General features: G+C 37.6%; 1 long non-coding RNA gene across 1 annotated transcript in view; it reads left to right on the top strand.

Moving 5' to 3' along the window:
• Positions 1 to 22993, top strand: part of LOC118350364 (uncharacterized) — a 71925-nt gene that overhangs the window by 35467 nt on the left and 13465 nt on the right. The window contains exon 2 of the long non-coding RNA XR_004804018.2: positions 15820 to 16105. This is a non-coding gene — a long non-coding RNA (uncharacterized LOC118350364). The remainder of the gene's footprint in view (positions 1 to 15819; positions 16106 to 22993) is intronic.

Raw genomic sequence — 22993 nt, 5'->3', positions numbered from 1 at the left:
TCAACCTTCAGAAAAATTTTGTCATGGAGTTTCCAGGGAATAATTAAAAATCATCTTCTAATGATTAAAAATCATCCGGATATGGTTATGTAATGTAAACTGAAGTTGTGATTTATGGGAAAAAAATAATGCTTTAATTGAGGAGGTATTTGAAGAGCTAGTACATAGAATTTTTCTTGAAGTCAGTGTCATTTAGAATTCTTTCATATCAGTTGTGATAACAGAAGGAATTTTTTAAAAAAAATCTTGATTTTAATCTGTAGTTATGAAAATTTTCAGTCTTTACCAGGCCAATTCTGTAATTTATAAGCTCATCATTCATGGGAATAAGTGGTTATTGTATTTTGGTTGCTGTCTCCTTGTGGGACACACTTCATCATTTTTATTAGAATGTTATCACTCTATAGTATTTATTAAGTTGGTAACAGAGATTTATACTATGCATCATTTTAGGGTTTGCTGTGTAAGCTCTAAGGCAATTTTGATAAAAAGTAATAGTATTGATATACTGATGGAGCAATCTAAGTTTTTTTTTTTTGTTTATGTGAGAATCTTAAGAGGTTCTTAGTGGATAAGAACAAAGGTATAGACAGTCTAGGATTTGTAGACAGAGCCCTCAAGAAATCTGCAATTTGCAGGAAATGTGATTTTCATGGTATTGTGTAGATTTTAGGCTTTACAGATCCTGTATTCAGCTCTCTTTTACATTCAAAGGACTGGAGGAGCACCTAAGAGGTCCTTTATCTTGTCTAGGACCATACAGTGGGTTAGCAGAATAGGAAGTGAGGCCACATCCTCTGACCTTTGTCCAGAGGTCCATAGACCTTGTCATAATATCAATCTCAAAATTCTTTAGTAGTCTACCAGGGTCTATCATTTTATAGTTATATAAACCCTTGTTTTTCAATGACATTGCAGAGTTACAGGTTCAATTAAAGTATCAGCACACAAAAATTCCATTTATTATATTTGTCTTAGAACAATCTTTAGGGGTGCCTTCCTGGCTCAGTTAGTTAAGCATCTGCCTTTGGCTCAGGTTGTGAACCCGGGGTCCTGGGATTAAGCCCCATACTGGGGTCCCTGCTTGGCTGGGAGTCTGTTTCTCCTTCTCCCTCTGTCCCTACCCCCACTCATGTGCACACCCAACACGTGCACATGCACTCTCTCTCTCTCTCTCAAATAAATAAATTAAAAAATATATATTTTTTAAAAGAACAATCTTTAAAATTTCAATGCTACTTCTGGCTCCAGTGTTTTGGGATTAAATAAACGATTGCACAGTCTACTTCTACTCTTCATAATATAGCTCCTCTGGATTGCAGTGGGCTCATCATAAAATGAGGATGTTGCTATAATTGATCTCGAAGGTCCAGCCCTAGCATTTTATTAATCTATATACAAATTCTACTTATTCTTTAGATGAACTCTTCCTGGTATTAGTATTTTATTGTGTTTCTCTCATTGGGTAGTAAAAGCTTTCTTTGTGTATGTAAAATGATTTTAGGCATGAATGGTTAGAAACGTCTTTTTTTGGCAAGTAGCCTCTTTATTCCTGAATTAAATTGGGTTTAAGACTGACCCTGAAGGAAAAACCACTGTAGTCTTTTAGAGTATCCTAGAGTCTGGATTACAAGTCAAGGCCCTGGGCTAGCTTCTGTCTTCCATGTTCTTTAATGCAAGTCTCTCTTTTCTGATCTCTCAGTCCTTAAATTCTGAAGTGTCAGAAATGCAGAGGAATTACACATTATCCCTTCTCCTACCACCTGCAACTGCCTGCACTTACTGAACTGACATTTTGGATAAGCTATGGCCTTGTTCTCTAAAATTCCAAAGACTTTAAAGCCTTCCGTGGCCCAGTGCTCCTGGGCATGTCAGAGGTGGTCTGGTTACTAGGTGCTCAAAGACTTATCAGATTGTGGTCATGGGCCTGGAAGAACACTGATGGGTATGAACATGCTCAATATCAATACTAGGGTATGAGGTAGGAGTCAATGGTGTTTGAAGTCCAGGTCCTGGTTTTTCTGTGTCAGCACAGTGTCATTGTGAGGGTGATTATACTGATGAGGATGGGGAAGAGAACTGAATAGTAATAGTTACCCCAGTGGGGCAAATCTATGCTCATAACAGATACAATATAAGGAGGGAAAATTCAAAATTTACCTGGTTATGAAAAAAATATTAATTATAGTACTTCTGTGATCTGACTTTAATTTTATTTTTTGAGCAGCAAAAAATATTTATATATGTACATATATGTATATATGTACATATTATATATAATATGTATAATCATATATATGATTATATATGTAGCTAAATATGTTACATGGATTTTATTGATTCATTGTTCAATTTTATTCATGTACTTTTGGTGTTCAAATAATCTAGTCCTCCTCTCATGCAATGGGGTAATTGTTTTATATCTTAAAGGAAAATTAGATTTGCATCCTGACCAAGGTAATTCTGAGCTTAAAGGATATGTGTGAATGCTAATGAATTCCCATCTGAGAACTCTCATGTACATATAGGCAGATTTTTGAGAAGCATTTTGAGACAGAGAGCTTTTATTTATTTTTTTATTTTTTAAATATTTATTTATTTATTATTTATTATTTATTTATTTATGACAGACACAGAGGGAGAGAAAGAGAGGCAAACACAGGAGGAGGGAGAAGCAGGCTCCACGCGGGAGCCTGACGTGGGACTCGATCCCGGGACTCCAGGATTGCCCCTGGGCCAAAGGCAGGCACCAAACCTTTGGTCACCCAGGGATCCCTGAGACAGAGAGCTTTTAATCACATATTAATTCTCTGAACAAATATTTTAAAATATTATCTTTTGTTTGTTTCTACATATTCATTGCAAAAGTAATGGAAATAGAGAAAAACTAAGTACGTGAAAGAATTATTTACTCATATACCCCAGATAAATGAATGCTAGTAACATTTTGGTGTAAACTTTTATAATTTTTTTTTTATACACGCACATACTTTTTTTGGATGACAAATTGCTCCCAATCTACTTCTTTTGTTTCTACTTTAAAGTATTAACTCTTCTAGGTCTCAGTAGATTTACCAAAAAATGAGAGTGTTGCTGTAATTGATCTCTGAGGTCTAGCCCCACCAATTCGATGGACTTTTAAATTTTTCACATGTTCTTTGGGTAAAATCTCTTGCACACCAACATAAAAATTCTTTTGAATCTACCATTTCATGCCTAAACAATGTTTTGTGAATATTTCTATGTCATTGAGTATTATTCAATCATATAATTTTAATGGCTTTATATTATTCTGATTATATCATAGTGTCTTAAACATTAAGGATATTTTTTCTAATTTTCCAGTTGTATTTTATGCTCAATTATTGTCTTTATAAATAAACTCTTATGCATATGTTTGATGATTTGTGTAAAATAAATTCTTAAGTGTATAATTTATAGAAATCAAAAGATTCCTAAGTTCAAGTGTAGCAAAAATTACCTCCAGAAATGATGCTCTAGTTTTTATACTCCTGAATTTTAGCTCAGTATATTATTTAAAAATATTTAATGATCAAGTTTAATGTGATGACAAACTATTTTATGCTCCTTTGTTTATTAAATTTTTCATATTTATTAATCACTTATTAATTTCTTTGCACACTTTTGTACTTATCTACTTGATTTCCTTCACATCTTAACACCTTGTCATAAATAGTGCAAATATATTTTCCTGAGTTTAGTCTCTGACACACTAGCTGTGTGATCTTGGGAATGATGTTTATTTTGCCTATGGCTCAATTTTTTTAATATTACACTGATCTAATCCATCTCTTCAGTTAATGTGCTCTGCATCTGGGAGTCTAGGTAGGATTGTGACTTTAAAAAAAAAATTTATTTATTTGAGAGATAGAGCATGAGCTGGGGTGTGATACAGAGGAAGGGGAAGAGAGAGAAGCAGGCTCCCCGCTGAGCAGGGAGCCTGACATGGGGCTGGATCCCAGGACCCCAGGACCATGACCTGAGCCAAAGGCAGATGCTTTATTGACTAAACCACCCAGGCACCCTGGATTGTGACTTTTTATTGGAGTGATCACCCTTACCTTCCTACTTTTCTGTTCTTACCTTTGTACATGGCTATAGAAGTGAAGTGAAATAGCACTACTGTTGGCTGCAGGACTATTCTGCTCCTGAGCTTGTCAAGTTCTTTCAACAGCTCCCTGTAGAGGTCAAAGCCCCAGGTTGTCCCTCTGGCCCTGCCAGTTGTTCAGGTAATCATGGCCTCCTGACTTCTGGTACTAAGCGCCACTATGTAGACTCTCATTGCCATGGGTATTAACAAAGCCAGCTCTGGGTCTGCCTCTCCCACAGTCAGCCCTGGTCTGCAGTGGTCACCTACCAAACAACTTTTTAGTGATGTTGGCCTCCTCTCACCAGTGCTTTCCTTACAGCCTTACTGAATGGTACATTGGTGTCCTGTTCTTCCAGTGGAACATAATCCTCTGATGAGTATTCCAGCCTCAACTAATACATTTATTCCAGCTCACCCACCTCCCTGAGCCGCTTTATTCTTTACTACCTGTCAGGCAAGTCAGACATTACCACCTCATTCAATGGGGGCCATCACTTTCCTTAGACTTCCAGGAGCCATTCTGGCAACAAATGTAGTCACTCCCTCAGGTTCCTGCCAAATTATTAGCTCTCATGCTCTGAAAAAAATGCCCCAAATAGATAAATCCTGTCTTATCCAGACCAATTATGGCAGCCCCACTTAGTAAGCTCCTTCTAAATCTGATACCAGATTCATTCTCCTGGCTCCCGCTGGTGTAGAAGTAGCTAATTCTTGCAGACCCTTGGGTGTATAATCCCTTTCCTTTGTCAGACCCAGCGTGGCCCCATGCAGGTTATGCTGGGATGCAGTCCTAGCCCACAGACTGGCAACCAGGAGAGGAAATACAGGCAGTTTCTGAGAGGTGTACTTGTTGCTCTGCATGGGAGGGGCCTCTGCAGCATCTTCCAGCACAGGGACCTAGGGATCAAGGTCTCTTGTTTTTCCACCCAGGGCTCTGACCTTAAGACTACAGAGCCTCCTTGCCTGAGTATTTAATCATCTGTGGAGCTCTGAGACCTTAACTTTCAAAGCTTCGATTTCCTGCTTGGCTGTGTCTTCTCTTCCACTCTGGAAGCTATTAAACAGACCACTGGCTCTCACACGTAGCCTTTAACTGCTTGTTCAAAGCGCTTAGTTTCCTGTTATTCCTCTGTAGTTAGCAAAACGATTTACCTGTAATCAACCAACTCTTCTGTCTTTATAAGTATGGTTCCTCCTTATCATCCAAATGCCTTTCAGGTCATTGTTGATGATTGTTAGTATTGGGCTGCCTTGTGCCAGGGACTATCCGTGTCCCGTATACCACTCAGGATGGCATCATCTTTGCCTGCTGAGCAGGGAGAGATCTCATCCCCAAAACCCATCTTATTGCCTCTATTCTTGGATTACAAGTGGCACCAACTGTGTTTGTTCAGGTCCTCAGGAAGCAGGTGCCAGGACAGAATTAGACACGTGTATTGGTCTCCTATGGCTGCTTTAACAAATTACCATAAATCTAGTAGTTTCCAAAAACACACATTTATTCCCTCACAGCTCTGGAGGCCAGCAGTTCTGAGATCAGTTTCACTGGGCTGAAATTGAGCTGTCAGCAGAACCACACTGCCCCTGGAGACTCTAGGGGAGGATCTGTTCTTTGCCTCTTCCAGCTTCTGGTGGCTTCTGCTATACTTTGCATTACCAGCATCTTCGGATCTCTCTAACTGCTAATGTTCATGTTGCCTTCTCCTCTGCTTGTGTTTGTGTCAAATGTTGCTCATCCTTTCTCTTTTGAGGGCATCTGTAATAGCATTGGGGTCCAACAAGGTAATCAATCCATCATCTCCAAATCCTTAATCAATCACAGTTGCAAAGACACTTTTTTCAAATTAGGTACATTTACAGATTTCAGGGATTATGAACTGGTATATTTGAATATCAAGAATATTAAACTATAGCCTTCTACAACATGCAAGACATTTATTGGGGAAGTAGATCAGTGAGGAAACAAAGGAAAGAAACTAGAGGCAGTGAAGAAAAGCCTTCACTGAAGGCCTGATGTCTCTGAAAGAGAGTGAGAAGGATGGGGCAATGTGTATAAAGTGTTTCAGACTGCAATGTAATTCCAGAAACTTTGTGCAGGCTGGTAGAGAGTCCTTGAGTCCAAGTATTCCACTGAAAAGGTCCTGTGTCTACAGGGAGGGGTGTGTATCCATAAGCCTACTTGCAAAGTCACTGGCTCAGTGCAGCCCATGGGAATTGTGGCCTGGACAGGAATGTGGTGGTAGGGGACACCTGGGTGGCTCAGCAGTTGGGCACCTGCCTTTCAGGTCATGATCCTGGGATCCAGGATCGAGTCCTGCATCAGGCTCCCTGCAAGGAGCTTGCTTCTCCCTCTGCCTATGTCTCTGCCTCTCTCTCTCAGTCTGTGTCTCTCATGAATAAATAAATAAGTCTTAAAAAAAGAAAAAAAGGTGGGGATCCCTGGGTGGCTCAGCGGTTTGGTGCCTGCCTTTGGCCCAGGGTGCGATCCTGGAGTCCTGGGATCCAGGCCCACGTTGGACTCCCAGCATGGAGCCTGCTTCTCCCTCCTCCTGTGTCTCTGCCTCTCTCTCTCTCTCTCTCTCTGTCTCTCATAAATAAATGGGTAAATAAAACTTAAAAAAAAAGAAAGAAAAAAAGGAATGTGGTGGTAGATCCAGAAAAGCAATAGTTTGAGCCACAAGACAATTATGCTCCCTAAAGCAGGAGAGCTAAGCATGCATTTTCATGGCCACCACATTCATCCATGTTCCTTTTCCTCAGATCTTCTCAATAATCTTCAACTTTCTAAAGGTCCCTGACTAGTTAGGCAACCCATAGCCATGCCATTAACCCATAATCATTAGCGATTCACTGACTCCTACAATTTACTTATCCTGTATAGACCATCTTGAGCTTGATTTTGAGTGGACCTGCCACATCAAATAAGGCCTAGTTCATGATGGGCAGCCATGGTCACATAGTCACATGGTATCTTGTATCTCTGCCAGACTCTGTTCCAAGCTAACACCTGCTTTTCAGATAAGGGCTGGTGTCAGAAAGAGATAGCATATCCTTACTCCCAGATTCAAGATCTGTGTTGTGGTTCTTCTATTTAGCCATCTGTCTGCCAAAGTCACTTCAAATATCACTGAATCTGTTTGGTTGTAAAGCTTAAATAGCAGTGCCACTCACACCACAGCTTGTGCGCAGTGTTGAGGCCTGTCTTACTCTGGAACCCACTTGAAACTGGCAGCTTTATATATTGCCTTGTGAATGGGTTAGGACAGCACATTCAAATATGGAATATATTCTCTCCAAAATCTGAAAAAAATCTACCATGTGCTTTTTTCATGGTGGGAGTACCAAGGGCAGACCTGCCACAGACCACTGCTCCTCTAGGTACTTCATCTAGGTGGTAGGTCTCTGAACTTTCAGGGGGTTAAGCTCACCTCACTGGGTATGCTTGTGTATTTCAAAAGCATCTTCTTTTACTACTTCCTGATCACCAGGTCTAATTAGTATATCGCCATCAGTGAAATGAACCAGCAAGATATTCTGTGGAATATCAAGGCAATCAAAGTTTCTCTGGGATGTAAGACTGATGGCCAAGGGCTCATATAGCCTTGGGGTAAAAAACTGAAGGTGAATCACTTCTCATTTTCTCTATTACTTGGTGCAGAAAAGAAAATGTTTCCTGGGTCAATGACTGCATAAAAGGTGCCAAGGGCTGTTATGATTCGCTCCAATAGTGTTACCACATTGGCAACAACAGCTGCAATTGGTGTCACAACCTGATTAATTTTATGATAATACATAGGTATCCCCGAACGTACATCTGGCTTGTGTAGTAGCTAAATAGGGGAGTAAAAAGAGGATATGAGAGGAATCATTACCTCTGCATCTTTCATGTCTCTGATGGTGGGAGTGCCAAGTGCAGACCTGCCACAGACCACTGCTCCTCTAGAAACTTCATCTGTGTGGTAGGTCTCTGAATTTTCAAGGAGTTTAGCTCACCTCCTTTTGGCATGCATGTGCCTTTCAAAAATATCTTCTTTTACTACTTCTTGATCACTAGGCCTCTGTACCATTCAGAGAAACAATACTACTTTCAGTAGTGGAGGGAATGTAAAAGGACTTTTACCATAATGGCCCTTAAACTCTGGGTTACAGAACCGATGTGTGGACACTCCATTTTGGAGGAAAATAATCACAAAATGGGTCTGCAGTCCCAGTGGATCAACTCTGAGATGGACTCGGGCCAAACCTCCACCTTACCTACAGAAGCTTTCTGACTGTCCAACCATGTTGGCATTCTAGGCTTTGGGGGTGAACATGAGTTCAGAGTAGTATCTGTTAACCCATGAATGTCTTAGTATATCCCTTTCTCTAGTGTATAGTCAGTCACCCTGGTGCATGGCCATATGTCCCTCTGGAGAAGGCCTGGAAGAAGAGTTTGGTAAATATGTGTGGCCACATGTGGGGTCTACCTCAAGCCCACAATCAGGGGACTTTGGGTCTGAGAATTGGCTTAATTTAGGAACCACTTAAGTGGTCTTTTATCCCTACTATAATGACTCACATCAAGTTTCTGCCACTAGACCTAGAATTTTTTTCACTTTTGTGTGTCAAGCAGTATTTTAATGTCCGCCCATTTTTTATCCTTCAGAATTTTCATACTCAATTAGCCACCACCAGAGATCATTTTAGGTTATAAGACTTTGATTACTGCTCCACCTCATTGGCTTATTATAGTAATTGCACACAGCAAGTCTCTAGTGATTAAACAGTGCCACCTGGTCTCTATCCATCTGGAAATGAAACGAGGGAACCCAATTTTATGATGGCATCTGCAGCCATCATCTCTGTCCTACAGAGAACAACCACCATAAAGCTTTTTGGGGATCCTGGTCTTCCCCACATCAATGCAATTATTAATACCTTGGTAAAGGCAATGTCCTCTGGGTCCCAGCAAGTGGAATGGCTAGAGATGGCTACACAGCTTGCATATAGTAGTTTTATTTGAATATTATCTCAAGTCTTAATACTCTATTTTATTCTATGCCAGGGTCAGGCATCTTATCCTCACTAGCTCTAAGCCACTAATGAGCTCATACTTTAAATTTTATCCCTCATTTCTAGGTGCTTTGTATTTGGAATTTTTTTGCTGCTTATACAGTCTTTCATATTGCAAGAACTGTGTTATTCTATGGTCTAAGATTAATGTTTATATTAGTTAGAATGTCATCTACATTTATTCATTATTTCATATTTCTCTTGACTACAGGGACCTTGTTATGCTTTAATTATCTGTTAAAAACTCCTTACCATATTATTAAGATTGTTTAAAGTATTTGAGCATAACCATCTATTATCAACTCACAAATAAGTTTTAATCTTAGTCTTTTGTGTTTTTATAAATCTCTATGATTATGCTCTGCATTCTAGTGAGTGTCTTGGTATTATCTTCCTGCTTGTTAATTCTCCGTTTATATACACTCTAAAGTTTATCTCCTCCATTGCATTTCTCAGTCCAATTGCTATATTTTCTATTTCCAACATCTTAATTTAAAAAAATTCACATGTAGGGCACCTGGGTGGCTCAGTTGGTTACTTGTATGCCTTCAGCTCAGGTCGTGATCCCAGGGTCCCGGGATCAAGCTCTTCACTGGGCTCCCTGCTCAGCAGGAAGCCTGCTTCTCTCTCTTCCTCTGCTTGTCCCCACAGCTTGTGCTCACTCTCTCTCTCTCTCAAATAAATAAATAAAACCTTTCTTAAAAATGTATATGACCCTCCTTCCCAAAATAATCTATAATACATGTGTGATGGACCAAATTCTAAGATGACCCTCAAGGTTTTTGTCCCTTGGTGAACATGCCCTGTATAATCCTCTCCCTTGTATGTAAGCATTTTTTTTCTTACTTGTTTTTGTTACCCATCTCTGAGGAGTGGTTTTACTGTTGCCTCCACTCAGCCCATTTGTTCCAATCTAGAACCAGGTCATATAATTTACTTAATGCCAGTTTCCTGTGATGATGTTGGGGATGGTGAATACAGAGGTAAGGTGGTGAGGGAGAGAAAGTTGTCTGGTTTTAGGTCCTGGTTTAGAGGTTGTTCTAAATCCTCTGCCTCCCTAATTTGGACTATAATTCCAGGCAGTATTCTACAAGAATATATATTTTTTATTACTTATTATTTTAAAGGTTTTTTTTTTTTTTTTTTCAGGACTTGTCATAGCCAAAATATAGACCCTGACTTCAAAAAATGAGCTTGGCATTAGTTTTATGTGGAACTTTTGGACTTCCTTTGTCCCCAATATTAGTTTCTGGCTCAAAGTCCAGCCATTCTATGGATTCAGTCCCCAGACACTATTTTGCTTTTCTGTCCATTACTAGTCCAAATAATGTTAAATTGTTATTTAGTTTTCTTTTTATATTAATTTTCTGTCATTTGTATATCTCTGAAACAGAAACAGTTTTCACTATTTGAACTTATTTTGCCATTTTCATACAGAAATCCTTCAGTATGGTTATTTTCCTTATAAAATGTATTTTGTTTGTTATTTCAAGTCCTAAATTAAACATTTTGTAATTGAAAGAGGGAATTTAATCCATTTATATTTATTGCTTTATAGACAAATTTGAGCTTTCATTTATTTTGGCAGTGCCTAAGAATCATGTTAGTGGACATGAGATGACTGCAAGAGATCTCATTCATGAATAGATCCTGGTGAATAAGTTCTATTCTTCTGGATTATTGTGTTGATTTTGCCCCTTGAGGATATCTGTACATTTTTTAAAAAGTTACCATTGTCTTCATTACTAGAAGAAAATGGATTAATAAAACAGAGAATATAATAAAATTTCAACATGAAATTTAAGATAAGCAGACTAAACCCAGGTCTTCCTCAGAAGATCTTGACTGAAGAGTTGCTACTGATGCTGGGTGCTATCTTTACTTCAAAGACTTTTGGTGTATATAAGGCAGTGGCTTATTTTAACTGTTTTCTCCAATTACTATCCAGGGCTCCAACTCCCTACCTCTTGGATCTGATGAATAAATAATTTTTTAAAAAATAAAATTTTAATTTGGAGTCATTTTAGATTTATTTACCAAAAAATGAAAGACAAAGATAATACATAGAACTTCTATGTGCCCCTTAACTAATTTTCCCTTAAGTTAACACTGATCATTCATGATACATTCACTTTAGCTGAATTCTAGACTTCATTCAGATTTCATCAGCTTTTTCACTAATCTTCCCTAATTCAGGATCTAGTCCAAAATACTAAATTGCATTTAGTCATGATGTATAGATTTTAAAAACTAAATAACATAGATTCAAAACATTGGATTTTTTAAAAAAAGATTTTATTTATTTATTCATGAGACAGAGAGAGAGGAGAAGCAGGCTCCATAGAGGAGCCTGATGTGGGACTTGATCCTGGGACTCCAGGATCATGCCCCAGGCTGAAGGCAGGCACTAAACCACTGAGCCACCCAGGGATCCCCAAAACATTGGATTTTTGATACTCTAGAGCAAATTGTAGTTGTATCTAGGATATTTGAATTTGAAACTATGATGCATATATGCCTTACTATTCGGGCCATAGCATCATATGTAAGAAAGAATTTTCTTTTCTTTTCATTTTTAAATATTTAATTATTTATTTTAGAGAGAGAGTATGAGCATGTTGGTGGGGGGGAGAGTGAAAGAGTCTTAAACAGACTCTTTTGCTGAGCACGGAAATTGATGTGGGGATTGATCTCATGACCTTGAGATCGTGACCCTCAGACAAAACCAAGAGTTGGGTGCTCAACCAACTGCGCCACCTAGGCACCCCAAGGAAGCATTTTCAGTCAGTTGCCTTGGCACTCTGGAGTGCAATGAAAGTGGAGAAAAATTAAAATATCAAGGCATTGGCATCATGTTTAGTTGTTTAGCCTTCTTACAGACAGAGATTTGTTGCTAATACAGAAAGGAAGTATCAGGAATTCAGGACAGGTCAAGCTGACCCAAAGAAGCATCTCAAGATGGATGGCAGACCATTTAACATCCCAGAGAACTGGACTCTCTAAGCTGGTTTCCCTGGCTACTGGAAGATTCTCTCCTCAGTGGAGTTGAATGACCAATTGTTGCACATTTTAAAAAGGGGTCAGGGAATGAACTATGTGTTAATATTGGGGGTGCATAGCTACTAAGAAGGCAAACTATTTTCAGAGGCCTATAGGCAAATGAAAGAAGATAATCTCTACAAAGATACATACTGATTTATGAGAAAAATCTTAACTTTGTGTACTTTTGAGACTCTTGTGCCCTTCCTAGCAGCTAGAAAGGGTGGAACTTTTTACTATTCAATGCTCTTACTCTTAGCTGACCAAATCCTCATAGGATTCAGGGGGAATACATAAAGTAGCACTTCATTCAGTCTTGAGTCAGACACTCCAACCTATAGAGTCCAGAAGAATTTAGGAATGGCTCCCCTACTCTATTCATCTCATGCCCCTGGCTTTTCAGGCTCAAGTCTAGAGCTGCTTTATGAAGCTTTCTGTCTCATAGTTACTGGGAAATTCAAAACCTATGCTTCTTTTGACCTTTTCTGCTTTCTCTTCACACCTCCCAGCTACCACTGGCCCCAGTTTTTTTCCTGTCTCAGGGGCATTATTATTCAGTTCTGTCTGATTCTATTTTAGATGGAGTTGGGATTGTGTGGGTGTGGGCAGCTGCACTTTGGATTGTGTGGAAAGGGAAGCTGTAAAGCAATCTAACATATTACTCAGACATATTATAGTACACATGTCCCATGCACTATTATGCTAAGAGCACCCGGGCTTCTTTCTCTAGCTTTAGTTGCAATACCAAATGTCTGCTTTTCTTCTTGCTTACATATGTAACAGGAAGCCAGAAGAGAGTTGGCATTTTCTAGAAATTAGGAATAGAACTTGGGGGAGTGGGATGAGGATGAGGAAAATACCTTGTTCCGACTTACTGATTACATGCTTTTACGTTCTTCAGACTTGCTAGTTTCTCTTTTTTTCCCCTGTATTCCAATTTAAACTCAGTGTGTCGGCTTGTTTTCCTCCTCTGGTGAGTTGGGGAGTCTACTTTCTATTTTTACTGTACTAATGGCTATTTTTGACTTTTTATACCATATTTAAGTTCCTTCTCTCTATTGAACAATTCTCTCAAAAATGAAAGAATGTTTACTGCAGAACTGAAATTCAAACCTAAGCAGTTTCATTCCAGCATTGTTGTGCTTAATTATTATGCTTGTAAATCTACACAATGATGTTTCAATCATCCTCTCATTTAGACTTTATTTTTAGCATTATTTCCTAGCCTTTTTAACACAAATTATTTAGAGTCAGATTTCTTGAACTGAGGTTACATACTCCTGGGATATTCCTTGCCTAAGTTTATCTTAGCCAGTAAACGATGGTTTGTTTTACTGGAATGCTGTTTCTCTGAATACCTGGGGAAATATTGTCAAATCTTTGTTGGCGTATATATTTACAAAAGAATCAGCAGAATCCAAGCTCTGTATGCATATTTGTACATTGTGCATCTATGTGTGTGTGTGTGTGATAGAGAGATGGAGGGGGAGATTACCTAGAAAAAAAGAAAATATGCAAAGAATATATGGAAACTTGAAACAAAGTGGAGTATGCCACAGTGCTAAAAACATGCTCATGTCATCCACTCTCATAACTTTTGCAAGTCTGTCAGATAGAGGTGCAGAGCTGTGTGCTAGTTTACTAAGTCTGTGGGGATCCGTATGTGTATTTTTTTTTTAAATAAAATTTGCCACTTCACGAAACATTGCTTAATTCCTCCACTTTAATTAATTACCAACCAACCAAACTCAGTTCCACCTATTGATCAATTAAAATTTGTGCTGAAATTGTGCTTTAATACATTTTAATTTATAAACCTAGGACTTTGCTTTCTTTAATATCCAATTAAAATGAGTCCCTTTTAAAAAAATGTCCTCAGTTGTTACCTTTTTGTTTTTTAGTTGTTACCTTTTATTTTACTTTTCCTTTACCTTACCTAAGTATCCTCATTTACTTTTTAAAAATTTTTGAAATATATTTTTCTTTGAACCTGGATATGTGAAACACAGTCGTAAACAGAGTGTAAGCACAAAGCATCATAAGGAAATTGAGAACAATATGAAATCATCATATATTGTGGTAGATGAAGGCATTATTCCTAAGGTTCCCACAATGAACTTGACAACAAAGAAGATGATAGCTTTTTCCAAACACAACCACTAAGTTGATAGCAAGCAGTAATCAATCGAAAGAAATTTTGGATGTACTTAGATGCCAATTTAAAAGTTTAGGCTTTTATTATTGTAAAGATGCAAATGAACCTAAATTTCGGTATCTTTTATGTAAGAAAACAATGAGTGATAACTTCATGAAATAATCATTCTTCCCATATCATTAACAAAAACTGTATTCACTCTCTTTGTGCATGTAAGGTTTTTCTTTTTCTTTTTTTCCAATCTCCATGTTCAGACATTTTATCAGAATATATCTAAGTATACATTTTTTCTCATTGATTATTCCTAGAACTCTGAGCTTTTTAATCTTTTGATTTGCAGACTCAGGTGTTTCTTTAGTGAAGAGCATTCTTTGATCAGCTTTTTGCTTTTTAACTGTTCCGTCTTTTCCACTCATCTTACCTTGGAATTCTTGCTTTTATAAGTTGAATATTTCATATTTGTCTTTTAGGGATTATCATTTGCATCTCTTAAATTTCTCTTCCTCTTATATATGATTTCTCTAACTTTTGGTCTCCTACGTAACATATTTAAGTTTCTTTAGACAACAACTTTCTGGTATTCTTTGGGTTCTGGAATATTTTTTCTTTGTATTTTTTTAATAATATGCTATTTGAAAGACTGCTGCCTCCAGAAATGGGGAGCTAGCTAATTTAGACAAATAAAGAACACCTAAACAGATTTGTAAAACAAAGACAAGAGTTGTAAAAATAAGAATAAAAAATCTGATCGAAGGCACTGCGGAACTGCCTTCCTTGGTAGAGAGGACCCGCCCGGTTACAATATGAAGAAAACGGAAGGCCAGGGAAGTGTGTGTCAGACATTTGGTCTTGCCTTTTTCCCTCAGTCCACTTGCCAATTTGAAAGCAGTGACACAGCCTTGGAAGCTCTGCAGCACTTCTATCAATCTCATAGAATTAGCAGAACTGATACTGGAATTGGAATAAGGAAGTATACCCACTTTCAGTTGAAACCCTGAAGGAGTACACCTTAGGAGGAAGAGTAAAAATAACATAGACTAGCGCTTAGAAGGTCCGACCTCACCTTCAAATCTTTTTCATCTGTGATTGGACTAAGAGGATATCCTCATAGACTTATTCCTGGCAGAGAAAATGCAAATCAATTTTGGATGAAGAAAAAAATGATATCTTCAAGTGATCTTAGATATTTCTACATATAATTTGTAACACCCAATAGAAAATAACAAAACATTAAAGTAAAAGTAACTAACTAAAAACCAGGAAAAAACTAAACATGTCCAAAAGAAATGTAGATATTAAAGTTGGCAGACACAAATTTTAAAATTACTGTGTTAATATTTTAAGATGTTCAAGGAAAGTTTGATATAGTTGACTAGAAGACTAGAAATTATAAAATACCTGAATGGAAATTTAAAAGTAAAAACAAAAATAAAATTAATTATGTGATCTTTGACTTTAACAGCAGATTGGATACAGTTCCCCGCCCCCGCAACAAAAAAGTGAGCTGGACAATAGGTCAGAAGAAATATCCAAACTGAAACAAAGAGAGACAAGATGGAAAAGATACAATAGAAAAGAAAATACTATTCATGTGACATGGAGTTAAAAATGTCTACAATTGGAGTCTTTGCTGGGGAGGACTGAGAGAATGGGGTAGAAGCAATCTGTGAAGACATATGAGTGAAAGTTTTCCAAAACTGATGAAAGATACCAAACCATAGAAGCAGGAGGATAAGCCTTCAAACAGGGTAAGTATAAGAAAAAGCCCACACAGTAACACTATTGCAAATGAAGACAGAGGTAAAAATCTTGGGAGAAACCAGAGAAAAAGATATATTATTTCAAAGGGGGAACACCAGGCTGACAGTTGACTTCTCAGAAGACAAGGGAATAATATCTTCACAGTATTGCAAATAAACAAACAAATAAACAAACAAACAAACAAACAAATACCAGCACAGATTCTGTACCCAAAGGAAATATTTTTCAGGAGGGAGGGCAAAAAAGTCTTTATCATAAAAACAGAAACTGAAAATTCATCAGCTATAAAACTACAGTGAAGGAAATTCCAAAGGGCTATTATAAGATAAAAGATAAATGATCAGATGGAATGTTGGAGGTGAAGAAGAAATGAAACATATTAAAAGAATTAAATATTCAGTAAATATAAATGAAACTTGTCTTTGAAGAAATAGTAATAATAATGTCTTATGAGGTTTTAAATATATTTAGAATTAAACAAAAATGACAACATCAAAAACTTAGTGTCTGGGATATGTTTAAGAAAGGTAATATTCCCCGTATGAATGAAACATATAATGTTTGTCCTTCTCTGATTGACTTACTTCACTCAGCATATGTTTCATTCATACGGGGAATATAAAAAATAATGAAAGGGATTAAAGGGGAAAGGAGAGAAAATGAATGGGAAAAATCAGAGAGGGAGACAGAACATGAGAGACTCCTAACACTGGGAAACGAACAAGGGGTAGTGGAAAGGGAGGTGGAAGGGAGGATGGGGTGACTGGGTGATGGGCACTGAGCGGGGCACTTGACGGGATAAACACTGGGTGTTATACTATATGTTGGCAAATCGAACTCCAATAAAAAATATAAAAAAAGAGGGATCCCTGGGTGGCGCAGCGGTTTAGCGCCTGCCTTTGGCCCAGGGCGCGATCCTGGAGACCCGGGATCGAATCCCACATCGGGCTCCCGGTGCATGGAGCCTGCTTCTCTGTGTGACTATCATAAATAAATAAAAATTAAAAAAATTAAAAATAAAAAAATAAAAAAAGAAAGGTAATATACATGAATAAGTCTTTAGTAAATCCAGTAGTCAGACTGTGATCACAGATAAGAGTTCACTAGTTCAGCAATAGTAGAAGAATATATAAACCACACATTTAGTTATGGGGGAAAAGGCATTAGACATATGTAGTAAATCCAAAAGAAGATAAATGAGAAAATGCAGTACAAATAGAATAAGTATTGACTAGCAGTTATATGTGAGGCACTGGGCTAGGGGTAGGAGATATATTTAATAACATATCTTTTGCCTTTATGGATTTTAGAATCTAGGTATTAGGGAGTGTTATGGGGCTGGCAGGAATGTTTGGATTCTCCAGAAGAAGACCCGAAAAGGATTTGTTTGCAAGGTGCAGGATACAATGGTAAGAGAATGAAGAAATGAGACAGTAGGAAATACAGTAATAATAGGTGTGCCATCAAGCAGCTATTTCTATGAGGTAATAGAGCTTAATTTCAAAGGAAAACATTGGGATATGGTGTAGATGAAGCACCTTGAAAGTATCCCACATGAGGAAAAAGGGCTATCTTATTTCTGTCAATGGTTGGAGAGCAGTTTTCAGATGGTGTTGATTCCTTGGTGCTTCCAGGCTAATGTTGTCTCCCAAGGCTTTGGAGAGAGCCGTCAAACAGATGGCTATCCTGGTGTTTAGAAGTTAGGGACACTGGGTATTGACAGCTTTGGCTACATTCCATCCCTTCACCATTTAGAGCCACTTTTTTTTGCTCCTAGTAAGTGTCACTCTGTCTTATAATAGCCTCTTCAGGCTGGTGAACATTCAAAATTTCTATCAAAAATGATTTGCATAGCAAGGTTTGTAGGACAAACTATACTCTCTAGTGCAGCTGATGCAGAGATCACAATTCACACTCATCACCTACTTTATTTACCACCCATTCAATATGTTCCTCACCTTCAGCCAGCATTTCTGTTGATCCAGAATGCTTGGTGAGGGGGGTAACCCAGATCTTTATGCCTGAGGGATCTGAGACTGTGGTTATTGTATCCCTGTAAGGCATTGGTTGCTGCAACTGTCCACTAAGAATTGTCACACATGGGGCAGCCATGGTGGCTCAGTGGTTTGGTGCCACCTTCAGCCCAGGGTGTGATCCTGGGGACCCACGATCGAGTCCCACGTCCGGCTCCCTGCATGGAGCCTGCTTCTCCCTCTGCCTGTGTCTCTGCCTTGCTCTCCCTCTCTCTGTATCTGTCATGAATAAATAAATAAAATCTTAAGAAAAAAAAAAAAAGAATTGTCACACATGTGGAAGTGCTCAGAGGTAGTGACTTTGCCAAGTTCCAGACTTTCTGCCCATCATCTAACAGCAATTCTATCTCCTCACGATAATCAGAGAACAACTGATTATTAATTACTCCTGTTAATATAGCATAACAGCTCTTTGTTTTTGCCTCAGGGTCTTCAGGGATGAGGAGCTTAAAATTGCCAGGCATAAGACATAAAGTTAGATTGAGTGGAATCTTTGCTGTGCCTCTGATGGAAGTATTTCCTCCTCCACTCCTGGGGACCAGAGCCAATCAGCTGAGGCAAAAGTGGGGACAGAAAGTATAAATCCTCCAAGTGGATTTACTGGGAGTAACATTTAGAAAACCCACTCCTATTTCTACATTTTGGTCTGCTGTTTTACATAACAGTAAAATAGACATTGGTTCAGTGTATATACTACACTTTGCACACACAAGCTGGAATCTCAGCTACACTATTAAGGGACCATTACAGTGTTAAATTAGGAGCACATATTTTGAGAGATGAAGTTTATGGTAAGACCAGGAGAGTCTGTGTGTATGTTCATTACCACACTGTATTTCCTATGAAGTGGGTTCCTTGGCCTGTTAGTGATGTTACAAGGATCCCATGATAATAAACACTTTGTAAGTCCTTACAGAATGATGCTGGTAAAGGGACTTCCCACAAGGAGAGCAAAACTATACCCAGAATGTGTGCTAATTTTCTAAATTGCTGGCCCTGCTAGAGTAGACAAGATCTGAAATAACCAATTTGGTATCAAAGTAGCTGGTTGGTCTCCTAGTGGGGTGGTATACTATTGAGGACATAATGTCAGTCTCCATAGCCAATCAGCTAGATTCCAGCAGTGACAGGAGCCAGCTCAGTAGAGGTGAGAAGGAAACTATGCTTCAGACCATGCACAGCTTTTGGAACAAAGGTAACATGGTTTGGTTGGCCTTCCTGGGTTGATTAGATGTGAGACAGTAACCTTCTTTTCACCATACAAGCTCAAATTGAATTCTTCTGACTATTCCCTCATAACTGAGTATAAATCCCAGCACTCTATTCAAATTCAGATTCCTGGTATTTATTTGAAGTAGGTACATTTCAATCTTAGATATATTGCTTGGTCTAAATTTTGTATTTTTAGGTGCTTTATTTTCAGTTTGTACTTGTCTTATTTATCGTTGATTGTAAATCTGAGAACATAATCTTTTTTCTTAGTTATTGTTTTTGGATTAAACTTACTAAATAGGGATCCCTGGGTGGCGCAGCGGTTTGGCGCCTGCCTTTGGCCCAGGGCGCGATCCTGGAGACCCGGGATCGAATCCCACGTCGGGCTCCCGGTGCATGGAGCCTGCTTCTCCCTCTGCCTGTGTCTCTGCCTCTCTCTCTCTCTCTCTCTGTGACTATCCTAAATAAATAAATAAAATATTAAAAAAAAATAAATAAACTTACTAAATACTTTATATTATTTTAATAATGACAATAGTTATTATTAAACTGGCAGGTAATATTCTTGAATTATACAAGTATCACAAGGGCAAGGATCTCTGCTGTGTTCATAATATATTTCAGGGACCTAGGAGAGTGCCTAGCACATAGTACATGTCAAGAAACATTTATTGACTAAATAGATTTTCTGTAATACTCTCACAAGGTATTGTTATCCTTCTCTTACTGATGCAAAAGTTAAGGCTGAAAGTGGTTAAATGACTTTCTAAGCGTAACACAGCCAGTGAATGGCAGAGGGAAAATTTTGAATTTAATTTAATCTGACTTCAGAGGTGTCACTTTCTCACAACTCAATAGAGATTACTGGGTGACCCTGATTGTCAGACAATTCATTGATTTGTGTTTCCTGATATATGGAAAACTCAATGGGGGCAGGAAACTTAACTTATCAGATTTTGTAGCCTCAGGAGTTAACAAATAGCTTGACAACAAAACAGGTCTTCCATAAATATTTGTTAAATAAATGGTTCTGATTTACTCAAATAACTCAGGCGAGTTTACTGCCATGGGGAGTCTGACATTAAATTTGTTGTGTGTATTTATTGATCATGACAGTGCTCTTTGAGGGTAATCATTCTGCCAAAGTTTTCAGCTTCAGTCACAAAGGACTCAATGAGGTAACCTCAGACACAAAGAATGAGAGGCTCATTACCTATTAATCTTGGAAATGGGAAGGTTTGGAGGAGAGAGAAAGATAGGTTCACAATCTTTTCCCAGTACTTGAAAGCCACATAAGGATTTCTTAGCAACTTTAACAGAAATACCACCTATAATCCTTGGTTAGAAAATTATCACTGACATCATTATTATTACTTATGTTTATGGTTATTACCACTGACTCAATTATTATTCTGGGTTGATTTTTTTTTAATGGTACTTGTATGGTACCCAATGACTGGAGTTTTTCTCCATAAAAATGAACAGAAAAGTCCTCCTTGAATTGGAGTTAAGTGGCTATATATATTTCTAAACTAGCATATTCAGAGAAAAGAATCTTCTGTGCTTGTATTTGTTTTTTGTAGATCCTACATCTTTTGAGATTTCTTATTGTCATGTGGGAATTAGCATTTGGTTTCCAGAAGGCATTACTGAAAACATTTTTTATTTTCACAGAATTATGGGCATATGTTTGTTTTGAAATATGAAAATAACTTGTACAGATGTAACAGAAATGCAGGAAAGGAACAAAAAAGAAAAATTAACAAACCTGTATTTATGGGGTCAAGGAAAATAAGAGATAGTAGTTCTAGTCATAAGGGTAAAAAAGAATTAAGAAAAATTATCAATCCATTTTATGTTTTGACTCAATAATTCAAAATAAACCCTTATTTTCCCTAATAAAAATATAACCAAAAAATCTAGTTTATAGATCAGCAATAAGATTCTTAATATAATTATAGTGTAAGAATGGCGAAGGCAAGGAGAGGAACTTTTACTAATAACAATCAGACCAGCATGACAGATAGCCTTGGAATGCAGCCCTGGTGCTATGACAACTGGCATTTAAAGCAACTTCCTCAAATACTAGCAAAGAAGCAAAGAGAAATTTTACCTTATTTCTTTTACCTCAGAATCTTGAATGTCAAAAATGAGATAAAGGGGAAAAATATCACCAGGAAACTTAGATTGTGTTAGAAATTTAGAATTTCTAAATTTAGAAATTTTAGCTTCTAGGAAGAAAAGAAGAAACTTTAGTTTCATTGACATTCAGTCTTATGATTATATACTTGAGAATAGATATTTAAATATATATTTTAATATTCCATGAGTTCCGGATTGTGTGTGTGTGTGTAGGTGGGCGTATTGCTGGTTAAATCTATCATCTGTCATTTTTGCTAGAATAAACTTTTGATAGATTTAGTCTGAGGAACATCACTGCTATTATCAGTTTTTTTAACAGTAGGGGCCAAAATATGAATGCATAACATTAGATTGTATCCCAGTGGAAAAGAACTAAGAGAGTTTCTGAAGCAGAGTAGAGAGGTTTGCAGTGTTCTGTTATAATTAATGCTCTTCCTGGTCTTTGGATAAAGAGGCATTTATTGCCCTCTGCTCTAAGCTGACATCTTCTATGATGAATTTGCTTTGAACTGTAAAACAAAGAGATTTTTCAAAGTATAGACTATAAAGAGATGATAGTTTCTAAGAGGGTGACCAGTATGATGAGAAAAATATTTCCATTCATCATCTAGGTTTATATTTCACTCTATAAGATTAGGAAAGAGAAAGTTCTCTTCTTTTACAAGGATCAGTAAAATAAATCTCAGTAACAAATACATAGTTGAATTTTATAATTCCAAATTAATTAATATCAATAATAAAAAAGTAGCTCAAAATCAATATTGATCAAACATTTAAAGTAATTTAAGTCCTTAGTAACATCAATACGATCATTTGGATATTGCCAGAATCATGTGAAGTCTGGTGGGTCAGGTGACCGATGGATCAGGAAATCCATTTGTAAGAGATTACATCCCAAAAGGAACCATTCCCAAGTATTATGGGGTTCCTCAATCTGATAGTTTTATCTGGTCATTTTCAGTGTTTCTATTTGGCGGTACCTGAAGAGATCCTTTTTTTTTTTAAACATTGATTTTTAAAATTTTTTTTTAAAAAAATTATTTATTTTTAATAATAATTATTAATTTAATAATTAAATTTATTTATTCATAGAGACAGAGAGAGAGAGGGGCAGAGAGAGAAGCAGGCACCTTGCAAAGAGCCTGACAGGACTCGATCCAGGGTCTCCAGGATCACACCCTAGGCTGCAAGCAGCACTAAACCGCTGTGCCACCAGGGCTGCCCAAGAGATCCTTTTAACTTGAAACTTTTAGAGAGGCACTGAGTCCACAGTATGGTATAAAGTATGTAGGGTACACCAAAAGTTAAATGAAATTTAAAACACCAATGTTGCTAAAGCTTAGCTAGAAAACCTTTTTCTTACTGATGTACCCATAGTGATATGTGGCATAAAAATCTGAAATCATGGAAATGTAGGGAAGACAGAGAAGACGGGTAGTGAATCAGATACAGTATTTGAGACCTAAGGTATACGTGTGTGGAGAGGAG

This window comes from Canis lupus, chromosome 12 (assembly GCF_003254725.2).
Source record: "Canis lupus dingo isolate Sandy chromosome 12, ASM325472v2, whole genome shotgun sequence".
NCBI lineage: Eukaryota > Metazoa > Chordata > Mammalia > Carnivora > Canidae > Canis > Canis lupus.
The sequence above is the reverse complement of the archived record's forward strand: the minus strand, read 5'-3'. Positions and strand labels throughout refer to the sequence as shown.